The following is a 13,028-nucleotide window of genomic DNA, read 5'->3' as shown; positions in this document are numbered from 1 at the left end:
CCCACCTTTCCAGTGGTTTCCTGACCCAGACCCATGGCCTAATTGGAGGAGGGTTATCCTGGAAGGGCTGGACAGACTGTGGCATAGCTCACCAGACGGGGTAGAGAATGTTAGTCTGGAGGGACCCCCTGGTCTTTTGTGCACCTTGTAACCTGAGGTGTGCTGGCTCTGAAGACCAACCTTCTGCCAAACTCTGAACTGACAAAGCTTCCAGGGTTTGGATGTTTGAGATAAGGGCAGCAACAGGTCTCTGATGCCCATAGCTTCATCTCTCCCAGCTACCTTGACACCTGCACTGGAGGTTAGGGTTAGGTCATTGGCAATACAGTCAGGGACAGTCTGTCCTGTGCTGCTTGGGCTGACAATGAGCTTCCCATGACACCAACCATGCCCACACACAGGCACCTACCTCCTAGAACCTGAGCTTGACCTCTCACCCAGGAACCACTGGGGATGCCCAAGGCCATGGGGCACAAGGAGGATGACTGCATCTGGTCCCCCCAGCCAGTCTATCTAGCTGGCTGTGTGAATATTAACTTTCAACATGCAGAACCTTTTCCTTTTATCATAAGAGTGTCTGCTTCTGGGTAGGGGAGATAGCATAATGGTTATGCAAACAGACTCTCATGCCTGAGGCTCCAAAGTCCCAGGTTCAATCCCCCACACCACCATAAGCCAGAGTCGAGCAGTGCTCTGGTGTTTCTCTCTGTCTTTCTTTGCATCTCTTTCAAAAAGTAAAATAAATAAAATATTTTTTTAAAAAAAGAGTGTCTGCTTCATGTGTGAACATTTTAAATAATCAGAGAGCAGACTGTGCCAAATGGCATCCCCACTTAGTCCCATTAGGAGGTCCTCACAGTGACAGATGGGCACACACTACCTGGCAATGTGGCACTGCCAGCTGGTGCTACACAAATACACCAACCCTGGGGCCCTCACACACACACCTGTGCACATGTACACATGCACACATATGAGGTGCACTGCACACAGGCACACACAGTGCACCCAGGTACATGCACCCACCTGCACACATAGGTATACGTGGGGCCATGGCAGTGCATGTGCACCTTCTCCCTAGTGTTCACTCACAAAACCAATCTCTCAGACACACATGTCCAGGTTTCAAATGTTTCCAAGGCAAAATAGCCTGCCTATGTCATGAGGTTCCTATCCCTGAGTGTCCCATGTCCAAGCAGGGAACATATACAGTCTTGGCAGGTCTCAGCTGAATTTATTGGAGCGCTCAGGGGCTGAAAAGGCCCTTTGGGGGCTCTTGGGAGTTGAGGAGGAAGAGGCCTTTTTCCCTCTGCCAGGCTAGCATGGGGGTGCCTCTTCCCGGGTGTGTACTCTCTGAGTTGGAAAAAACGTGACCGGAGCCAGCCTGGGCTATTGCTCACTCAGCAACGCAAGGGAGAGAGATGACTCATGAACCAAGCTTGTGGTGGGGCAATGCAATATCTTTATTGATCAGAGAGCCAAAGCTTTTAAAGGTCCGCCCCCACACCTATGGACATCTAATCTTTGACAAAGGGGCCCAGACTATTACATGGGGAAAGCAGAGTCTCTTCAACAAATGGTGTTGGAAACAATGGGTTGAAACATGCAGAAGAATGAAACTGAACCACTGTATTTCACCAAATACAAAAGTAAATTCCAAGTGGATCAAGGACTTGGATGTTAGACCACAAACTATCAAATACTTAGAGGAAAATATTGGCATAACTCTTTTCCGCATAAATTTTAAAGACATTTTCAATGAAACGAATCCAATTACAAAGAAGACTAAAGCAAGTATAAACCTATGGGACTACATCAAATTAAAAAGCTTCTTCGCAGCAAAAGAAACCACTACCCAAACCAAGAGACCCCTCACAGAATGGGAGAAGATCTTTACATGCCATACATCAGATAAGAGTTTAATAACCAACATATATAAAGAGCTTGCCAGACTCAACAAGATAACAAATAACCCCATCCAAAAATGGGGGGAGGACTTGGACAGAATATTCACCACAGAAGAGATCCAAAAGGCCGAGAAACACATGAAAAAATGCTCCAAGTCTCTGATTGTCAGAGAAATGCAAATCAAGACAACAATGAGATACCACTTCACTCCTGTGAGAATGTCATACATCAGAAAAGGTAACAGCAGCAAATGCTGGAGAGGGTGTGGGGTCAAAGGAACCCTCCTGCACTGCTGGTGGGAATGTCAATTGGTCCAATCTCTGTGGAGAACAGTCTGGAGAACTCTCAGAAGGCTAAAAATGGACCTACCCTATGACCCTGCAATTCCTCTCTTGGGGATATATCCTAAGGAACCCAACACATCCATCCAAAAAGATCTGTGTACACATATGTTCTTGGCAGCACAATTTGTAATAGCCAAAACCTGGAAGCAACCCAGGTGTCCAACAACAGATGAGTGACTGAGCAAGTTGTGGTATATATACACAATGGAATACTACTCAGCTGTAAAAAATAGTGACTTCACCGTTTTCAGCCGATCTTGGATGGACCTTGAAAAAATTATGTTGAGTGAAATAAGTCAGAAACAGAAGGATGAATATGGGATGATCTCACTCTCAGGCAGAAGTTGAAAAACAAGATCAGAAAAGAAAACACAAGTAGAACCTGAACTGGAATTGGCGTATTGCACCAAAGTAAAAGACTCTGGGGTGGGTGGGTGGGGAGAATACAGATCCATGAAGGATGATAAATGACATAGTGGGGGTTGTATTGTTAAATGGGAAACTGGGGGATGTTATGCATGTACAAACTATTGTATTTACTGTTGAATGTAAAACATTAATTCCTCAATAAAGAATTAAAAAAAAAGGGAAGAGCAATGGACTACAGTGTAGTCCAGATTTCTCCTTACCTAAAAAAAAAAAAGGTCCAACCCAGAAGTGGCAAGTCGGAAACGGAAATAGCTAGGAAAGGGGTGGAGAAAGGCAAAAGAGGGCTGGGAAGATAGAAACTTCCTTAGCAGCTGTTGCGAGGTTTTAACTGGTAGGATTAATATTAATACCCTGGAGGCAGGGAGGGCCTTGACGATAGAAAGAAGAGAGATGAAAGGAATGGAATGGGTGGGGATCTTTCAGGCAAAACAATGATTATGTAGATAGGCCATAGTATTAGGAATGCAGGGTGTTTATGAGGTAGGGAGTCTGATAAGACGAGGTAAACCTTTGGGGTTACTCCTATCTCTTCTTGCTCAACCTCTCGGTAGAGAGAGAGAGACTGACAGGATAGACGCACTCCTCAGGTCAAACCCTGCCAAGCTCAACCACATCCTCACAATGTCCCCGACATCCCTCCCCTTCTCCTTACCTAGCAATCACTATGTGTTGCCCAGGTAAGGAGCCAGGGGCCAGCAAGGGCAACAGGAAGGTGAGGAGGAGCAGGCGGCCCCTATAGCCCCCTGTTGGGTATACTAGTCAAGCAGGATTAGGGATGGTCCCTCTCACTGATAAGAAGCTGGGCTCAGAGTGGAAAGCCCTGTGTGGGCTCCATGCAGCATTATCCCACCTGGGGCTGGCTTGTCCTTACCTCCAGCTTCTGGTCCTCAGACACCCTTGGTGCTTCATCCATGTGGTCTCCCTGTCCCAGGCAGGGGTCACCTTTTTTTCCCTGAATGACTGATGGCAACAGATTCCAGACCCTCCTCCTCCAATCATCTGAGGATCCTGGAAGGGTGGGACCTGGGATTCCATGGGAGCAGGTGAGGAGGAAGACAGACTCAGAGACAGGAGTCCCAGCATTCTGGTGTCGGGGAACAGGTGGAGATGGACGGAAACTGGACAGGACCTGAGAGGTGACAGCGTGTGACCAGAGGAGGAGCCCAGGTGGGCAGGGCTGGACCACAGGGCCTAAGGGTCTTGATTTGAGTTCCTCAGGGACTCAAATGTGCATAGAAGTATATAAAAGTGGCATTACATTATAGGGTTCCCCTCCAAAAGCCACCCCATCTCTGTCAACCCAACCTAGCAGGGGAGACCTTGGTGTCCTGCAGGTCAGGGTGAGCATGTCCTGCATTGTTGGCCCTGTTATCCAATCAATCACTCCCCTTGGCCTGAATTACCCTTAATAACCCAGTTCCGTCACAGGCAGACAGGCTCTTCTGCTTGACCCTGTCATTTGTCTCGATTAGGAAATGACACTTTCACTGGCCTGGAGACACACCTCTGATGCCCAGAACTATATCCCTGCCCATAGACAGACACTGGTCCCACAGAATGCCTTCCTGGCCCTTGAGTTGCACTCAGCTCCTGTCCCATGGAGTGGATCTGCCAATCTGAGGTGACCTCAAGCTGTCGTGGGCGAGGCACCCCCTCTAAGTCCTGTGCACCCACACACTGACTATAGCCTCCTGAAGCCTCATTCCCTGCCCACCCCCAAGAGAGGAGGGGAATATAGAGAGGGGAAGAGAAAAATAGACACCTGCAGACATGATTCACCGCTTGTGAAGTGACCCCCCTGCAGGTAGGGTGGCAGGGGCTCAAACCGGGATACTTAGGCCAGCCCTTGTGCTTCTCGCCATGTGCACTTAACCCACTGTGCTACCTACCACCCGACCCCCACAGTCCCTCTTTTTTATACTTTCTCACATGTCATGGACATTGAGCCTTCCCTGAGAAGAGCCAAAGGCACAGAGGAAAAGGAAAGCATACCCTCCCCCATCCACACACACACCCACTAGCTCTGCCCCACTTCCCACAGGACTTCCAGCACGGCTCACCTGACAAGGCTAGGATCAGGGCTGGTTACTTGCCCCACCCCCAGAACATCAACCCCATGCATAATTCAAAGAGCGTCAACTGGCACAACCCCAGGCTGGGTCATTAAAAGCTACTGCCCAAGACTGACTTTCAACGACTTTGCATTAATTACTGGTTAGGAAACCCAAACGCTTCCCAATCTGCAAGTCTTCCTGTGAGTTCTGTTGGGCTTGATTCTGAATCTTACCTTTTCATTGAATACATATGTACTTTTTTTTTCAAATACAACTCATGAATTTGACTCTCACCTTTGTCCCATCATCACCAGGAGGAACTAAAACCAGGGACTGACTGACCCCTGAACCTCTGTGCCACCACCCGGAGCTGACCCTGACCTTAGGTTGGAGGTATGTGGCTGGCAGCTTCCTCCTACAGCCTCCTGTCGGTGTCTCCTTGGTGACACCTGGATTTCAGCTGAGGAACCCTAAGCACAGGAGCCTGCACTGACCTCCGATTTGCAGAATGTAAGCCTATGATGCGCTCTTGTGTGAACTGCTACACTGTGGCCTCTAAGAAACAGGGTCAGGGTGGTAGCGCAGCGGGTTAAGTGCATGTGGCGCAAAGCACAAGGACCAGCATAAAGATCCTGGTTCAAGCCCCGGCTCCCCACCTGCAGGGCATCACTTCACAAGCGGTGAAGCAGGTCTGCTGCTGTGTCTTTCTCTTCCCCTCTCTCTCTTCCCCGCCTCTCTCCATTTCTCTCTGTCCTAACAATGACAACAGCAATAATAACAACAATAATAACTACAATAACAATAAGGGCAACAAAAGGGAAAATAATAAATATAATTTTTTTTTAAAAAAAGCAGGGTCAAAGGGAACAGATCCAGTCTCCTGCACAGAGCTGTGCTACAACTAGAAGTAACACCATACTGTGGCAAGTATGCATTATTACCTCCAGTCTTTTGTCATGAGAAAAGCAATACAAGAGATGAATGGATGGATATGGATATGCCTCAGTGAGTAAGTGTGGGTGATGAGTGGGTGGATGTGTTGACTGACAAACAGAAAGAGAATACTTTGATTTTTATTGTTCTTACGGTTTCGCTGCTCCAAGGTGACTTTTTCAGGCAGAGAAAGGGACAGCAAAGAAAAGACACCACAGCACTGAGGCTCCTCCAGTGTGGTAAGGCCTGGGCTTGAATCTGGGTCATGCACATGACAAAGCAGGCACACAGACTCTCATGCCTGAGGCTCTGAAGTCCCAGGTTCAACCCCCAGCACCACTGTAAACCAGAGCTGAGCAGTGCTCTGTTAAAAAAAAAAAAAAAAAAACTCAGGTAGAGGGTAGAAAGCATAATGGTTATGCAAAGAGACTCTTGTGCCTGAGGCTCCAAAGTCCCAGGTTCAATCCCCTGCACTACCATAGGCCAGAGCTGAGCAGTGCTTTGGTAAAAAAAAAAAAAAAAACACCTCAATCTAAGAACCTGATCCATGATGCAGAATAGTCCAGGAGGGAATAGTTCTCACATAACCCTGAGAGAATCGGTCCGAAGGCTGGATCCTGGTGTAGAGGTGCTATACATTGTGTATACATGAGGAGAGGTCGCAACTAGTATCTGAAAGACCCGACAGTATAGTAGCAGTTAGTATTATTCACGAGTCAGTGTTATCCCTGTATCGAGTGTTTGTGTGAGTTCTGATCATTAACCCATTCTTCTAGAAGCTGGGGAGCATACATCATGTGTTGACAGATGTTTGTGCAGCTTGGTGATTGTTGAAGCACATATCTCAGGTCACTGTGCCCCTGGTCCTTCACAGAGGCCAGGGGTTTGGGATACAGCCTCTTTACTGAACCAGCCCCTCTGAGCCCTATTTTTTTGTTTTTTGTCCAAGAAAGATAGTGACTTTTGGCTGAGTTCTTTAGCAATACAGATTTATTTTGCATATGGATGAATGATAGATGAGTAGATGTAGCTGGGTGAATGGGGGAGTGGGTGGGTGGATTATAAAGGTAAGAAATGGAGGCATATTTACAGCAGGAAAACGCTTGTGTTCTCACTGGTCATGTGGTCCCTCAGTCTGCAGAAAGACAACAAGAAGAAACTTCTTTTTTTTACATTTAAAACATTTTTTTATCTTTATTTATTAGATAAAGACAGCCAGAAATCAAGAGGGGGAGGGTGGGAGGGAGAGAGAGAGGAGGGGGGGGAAGAGAGACCTGCAGTGCTGCTTCACCACATGCAAAGCTTTCCCCCTGCAGGTGGGAACCAGGGGCTCGAACCAGGGTCCTTGCACATTATAATATGTGCATTCAACCAGGTGCACCACCACCCAGCCCCATCAAGAAACTTCTTGACTAGCCACACAGCAGCTGATAACAAGGTCAGTGCCTGCAGAACTTTGCAAAGGAAAATTCCACTTGAGAATGAGGCTTCTGAGCAGTCTGGCAGCTGCATAATGAAATGGGCTGCACAGTGGCACCCACGGAGAAGACTGAAAGGGATGTGGTGCCTGAGTGCACCAGATCACAATTAGAACTTCCTACCAGCTGTTTCAGGTGGAGATGGGGCTGAGACTGTGGACACAGAAAGTCAGGACAGAAAAATCAGCCTTAGGCTCCATTTGCCCATGACAAGGAACCCCAAATGGGCTCCCAGAGACTGGAGGTCCAAGTCTTCCCCACCATCTGCTCTGCCTGGTGTTTCCAGATGGTTCTTCTTCTAGTCAATTTCATGTGTAAAGTGTACTGGTCTGGGTGGGGGTAGGGAGTGTGCACCCTGAGACCATAGGGGCAAGGGAGAATGACCTCAGATGACAGACAGCCATCAGCATCTGGCTGAGTCCTCCCAACACAAATGTTAAAGTTGTTCTGGTTCCATCTTAAACTCCAAGCAGTCAATAGCTTGGTGTCTCCAGTTCAGGCAGGACACAGGTGAATGTGGTTCAATCACCAGATGTAGTAGCACTGAGTTCCCAGGCAGCCAGGCCAGTGAGGCTGAGCCTCTCTCCCTGTTCAGTGGCCACACCACCTCTGGCTGACTGACTTCCCTAGGTCAATTACCTCTCCTTGGACTGTGCCACCTACACCAATGGGCAGAGCAAGCCCAGAGGCCCTGAGCTGTGAGCTAACATGCTCCTGGTCCCCACACTGGTTACACTGCCCTCCATTTGACTTGCTGGTCAGCCTCAACGCCTCGGAGAACAGCCAGAGAAGGGACACAGCACCCAGGTTCCCACAATGCCTAGCAACTGGGCCAAGTGAAAGACCCAGGAACCCAACACAGAGAGCAGGAAGTTCCAGGTGGGTAGCCCTGGTGGGAGGGCTTTCAGACTGGCCAGAGAGATAGGGTGGTCACTTCTTGTCTCTTCCATTTGCTCCTTGTTCCAGCTGCAGCTCAGACCCAGCAGCTGCCAGCCCTCAAAGCCCTGCCCCTTCCCTGCAGTTGGCAGAAAGCATACCAAGGCCAAGAGGCAGCAAAGCCCCTGCCAAAGGTGGGGGGGAGTGAACCAGGCATAAAGGATGCTATTATACATGTATATACAAAGAATCTCTCCCTTTACACAGAGGGCATTAGCCATGCTCCACATTGACATGGAGAATCACTTCTCTTTGTGAGCACAGAATAAAGCAGAGCTAGCCTTTGCGAGCTGAATTAATGGCAAAGATTCTATCTTTCTAGAATGAGCTTAGCCGTTCCTTGGCCCCCTTGATACCGACTTGAGAGCAGATTGGTCGAGGGCCCAGGCACACTGACATTTGCGAGCATCGTGGTATATTATGCAGTGTTTTTGAAGTTGTAATTGTTCCAGGGATCTCAAAGATCCAAGGGAAAGAGAATAATGGTGCAAAATGACACATGGCACTCACCATCAGAGAACTATGTAAAAGCCCTCATCTTAGACTATGGGGACAGGAGGGATTGTTGACAGTGGTTCTGTGTCACAAAGCTGGGGGAGGTCTTCAAAGCTCCTATCAACAACAGCCTCTGAGGATAGAGTGACTTTCTGCCCCCCTGCCCAGAGCTCCATCAAGTCCAGAAGCCAAGAGGAAGTCCCCAGAGCACTCTGCCCACCAGAGATACCCCTGCAGAGTGACACCATCTCAGCAGCGAGAAAGCCCTTGGAGAAAAAGATTCCAACAAATTGCCCCAAGGACTGACTCAGGGATGCAACCCTGGAGGTGCCACAGTAGATAGGGTGTGGGGCTCTTATGAGGCCTCATGTTCAGTCCCAAGCACTGCATGTGCCACAGGGATATCATAAATAAATACATAAATAAATAAATCTTTAATAAATAAATAAATGGGGCACCAGGTGGTGGTGCAACAGGTTAAGCGCACATGGCGTGAAGCACAAGGACCGGTCTAAGGATCCTGGTTCCAGCCCCTGGCTCCCCACTTGCAGGGGAGTCACTTCACAGGCAGTGAAACAGGTCTGCAGGTGTCTATCTTTCTCTCCCCATCTCTGTCTTCCCCTCCTCTCGCCATTTCTCTCTGTCCCATCCAACAACGATGACATCAATAACAACAATAACTACAGCAAAAGAACAACAAAGGCAACAAAAAGGGAATGAATAAATAAATATTTTTTAAAATTAAAAAAAAAGACAACAAAAGGGGAAAAAATAGCCTTCAGGAGCAGTGGATTCGTGGTGCAGGCACTGAGCCCCAGAGATAACCCTGGAGGCAAAATAAATAAATAAATAAATAAATGGGGCTGAGTGGTAGTGCACCTGGTTTAGCGCACATGTTACAGTGTGCAAGGACCCTGGTTCAAGCCCCCTGGTCCCCACCTGCAGAAGGAAAACTTCACAAGTAGTGAAGCAGAGCTACAGGTGTACCTCTGTCTCTCTCCCTATCTCCCCATTCTTCTCAATTTCTGGCTGCCTCTATCCAATAAAAATAAAGATAATTAAAAAATGTTAATAAATCATTATTTTAAAATGAGGCCCTCCTGGGGATGGAAGCAGAGAGGAAAGAAGGCCAGACTAGCCTCTCTTCCCCAGGGAAAAGGAATCTTGTCCTTTAAGAGCACTACTTCTACAGAGGGTAACAGAACAGAAGGTTGGCACTCTGGGGTCATGTGGGCAGAGATAGGCATGGCTCCCCACCTGCCTGGTAGAGTGGGCCAGTTGCCCAGCTCTCTCATGTCTCAATTTCCCTGCCCACAGAAGAGAAGCTATGACCAATGGCACCAAATGTCCAGAAAGTCCTCTCATTTCCTATTAGTATGGTCCTGGCTGTCACAGTGGACAAAGATATTCTCGCAGGGTCTGGCTCTGAAAACAAAGGGTTGTGATTAAGGGCTGAGCGGGGCACCATACATGTTAGGAGTGACCAGGCCTGTCTCCCCCAAGATAGTGGGAAATGAGGAAAACTGACTCAGCCTCACAGCCTGCACTGTGCTAGACTATGTGAAACTCACATTGGAGGCAGCATGGCAGATCCACCACAATGGCCCCAGCACCAGGCCCTGGTGCTCTTTAAAAAAGAGAGATGGTCTAGGAGGTGGCACAGCAGATAAAGCAGTGGGCTCTCCCCAGCAGCACATAGACCAGAGTGATACCTGGTTCTTTCTCTCTCATCCTATTTTCTTCATGAATAAATAAATAAACAAACAAATAAAATATTAAAGAGAGAGATGGTCCACCCTGACACTAAAGTAGCACCCTAGGGTGCAGTGACCTGTGCATGTGTGCACACTTACACATACACACACACAAACACACACACATACACATACACATACATACATACACACACACTCACACACTCCTGACAAGTGTGTGAGAACAGCTTGTGTATGGGAGACCTGGGCAAGGAACCAACCCATAAGTTTCTGAGGTGGGAGCCTGAATTGGGTTCAAACAGAGGTGAAATGCGCCCTCTAGTGGTATGAGGTGTTTCTGCAAACAAAGCCAGAGCCAATGGGGGAAATCTCCACTGTCCCAGTTGGTGGTTTGCAGATACCTCCACTGGGAAATCTCAGCCCAGCAAGGGATATAACCCAGCTGCCTGTGGTGTCCAGATGTCAAGAAGAGACTCAGGGATGGCCAATGACTGAGGGGATGGACATGGACAAATGGGACCCACAGGCTGAGCTCTGTCCCCTACAGTGTGCTCCTCCAAGGAACCCTATTTTTTTTCATTTTTTTAATTATCTTTATTTATTGGATAGAAACAGCCAGAAATTGAGAGGGAAGGGGGTGATAGAGAGGGAAAGAGACAGACACCTGCAGCCCTGCCTCACCACTCGTGAAGCTTTCCCCCTGCAGGTGGGAACCGGGAGCTCGAACCTGGATCCTTTTGCACTGTGACATGTGTGCTCAACCAGGTGCACCACCACCCGGCCCCTAAGGAACCCTATTTAGACTAGAAAATGTGTCCATATCTGCATCACAGGAGTGGGAAGAAACTGTCCCGGTGGGAATTTATCCTCTACCACCCACCCTCTCTGTTAACAGGCTCAAGGGGGACTGCATACATTGTGCCCACACACATCAGCTCTCTGTCCAGCAGCAGTTTCCTTTTAACCTTTTTCCCCATCTTACTAAAAAACTCCTACCAGTCCTGATTCCCCAAGGACTGGTGGTATAATCAATCAAAGGATGGGTAATTACTCTGAACTGCTTGGTTTCCAAGTCACCAAAAACAAGAATCATGGAGTGCCAGGCAAAGTCCTATTCAGCCCCACTCTGCACTGGGCAGAGAACCAGGGTAAGTGTGTTCCACAGCACCCAGTGGAGCAGAGGAGCCTGTCTGTCTGCACCACAGACATGTTTCCGGGTCTGCAAGTAATGAAAGGGTCCCATTCCCCCCACTCCACTCCCATGACCAATGCAGCGGTGGCAGGAAAGGGTTCAAGCACTGTGGCCATGGCAGGCAGTGGGGCCTCTAGTACAGGAGTGAAAATGTATGGGTCAGGACCCCTGGCTGGGCCAAGATGTGTAGGTACCATACAGAGACACTCGGGACTGAAGCTGCTCTGCAGAGCCTGTGGGCCTCCCAGAAGGATGTAGTTCTCCATATTGAAGAGAACACAGGGATGAGTGTGAATGAGCTTACAGAAAGTCTGGGGCACTGGGGAGACAGCATAACGGTTATGCAAAGAGACTTTCATGCCTGAGGCACTGAAGTCCCAGCACCACCATAAGTCAGTGTTGTTAAGTCTTGCTCTGTGTGTGTATCTGTATCTCTTTCATTAAAACAAATAAATAAAATTTTAAATACTCTGGGAGAGGAGTAGGGGCCCTAAGATGCCAGAGGTCAGCCAGACTATAGTGAGGGCCAGGTCCATTGAGGAAGTACTTCATGCCAGAGCTTGCAAGAAACCCTGCAGCGACCTGTGCAACAAGTCCCACCTGTGAATGAAGGCAGAGGAGAGGCACACTCAGGGCCGCTGAAGTGGCTCTGCGTTACAGCCTGGGTCATTCCAGCCCCACGCCCACCCCACCCCTATGTGGGAACCATCACCAGCAACCTCTTGGCAGATGAGAAGCCAGCCGACCCCACTCTGAGTCCAATGTGTTGTTCAAAGGGTGAGCTGACCACAGCCCCTGCACTGCCACCGGGCAACGCTCACTAGTGTGGCTCCAGCTATTTAACTCTGAGGCTGCCGTGGGACTGGCCCAGACTTAGCACCAGGACAAGCTGGCTGGACAACCAAGTCGCATCCGAGTTTCCCACTGCACTGAAAGGAAATGGAAGCCCAAAGAAACTCAGCAAGTACTATTTTGCTCACTTGAATAGTGTACTATATAGCATTTGCAGAAGAAGGAGGTGAACGTGGAGGAAGAGGAGGAGGAAGAGAAGGAGGAACTCAGTGCCTCGATCCATTCACACAGCTGCAGGACGCAGTCAACAAGAAAACCCCCGGCTGAGGAAGACACCCCCTTGCCCTGCTGGGGGTGGGGCGCGGCCCGGTGGGCGTGGCCTGGGTGGGAGGGGCGGGAGAGGTGCGCGAGGTGGGGCCGGTGGGGGGAGATGGGCAGGGCGAGGCGTGGCACTCTGGGAGGCCGCCAGGATTGGGTGCTATTCTGAGCCTCGACTCCGCCTGAACCCACTTCTGCGAGGCCCGGAGGCGGCTCAGACCAGACTAGACAACTGCCCGGCCGCGCCTATGCCCCCGCCCTGCACTGGCCCCGCCTCGGACCAGAGGTCGACACCTGCCCCTCCCGCCCCGCCGGGGCCTCCTGCAGCCGCAGACACCTGCCCCACCGCAGGCCCAGTCCAGCTGCAGGCTCGCCCGCCACCCCACCCCCCAGCCCACCGCCTAGGACCAACGCCTAGGACTCTCTCCACAAGA

The sequence above is a fragment of the Erinaceus europaeus genome, chromosome 1 (assembly GCF_950295315.1).
Source record: "Erinaceus europaeus chromosome 1, mEriEur2.1, whole genome shotgun sequence".
Taxonomy (NCBI): domain Eukaryota; kingdom Metazoa; phylum Chordata; class Mammalia; order Eulipotyphla; family Erinaceidae; genus Erinaceus; species Erinaceus europaeus.
Note: the sequence above shows the minus strand (reverse complement) of the source record.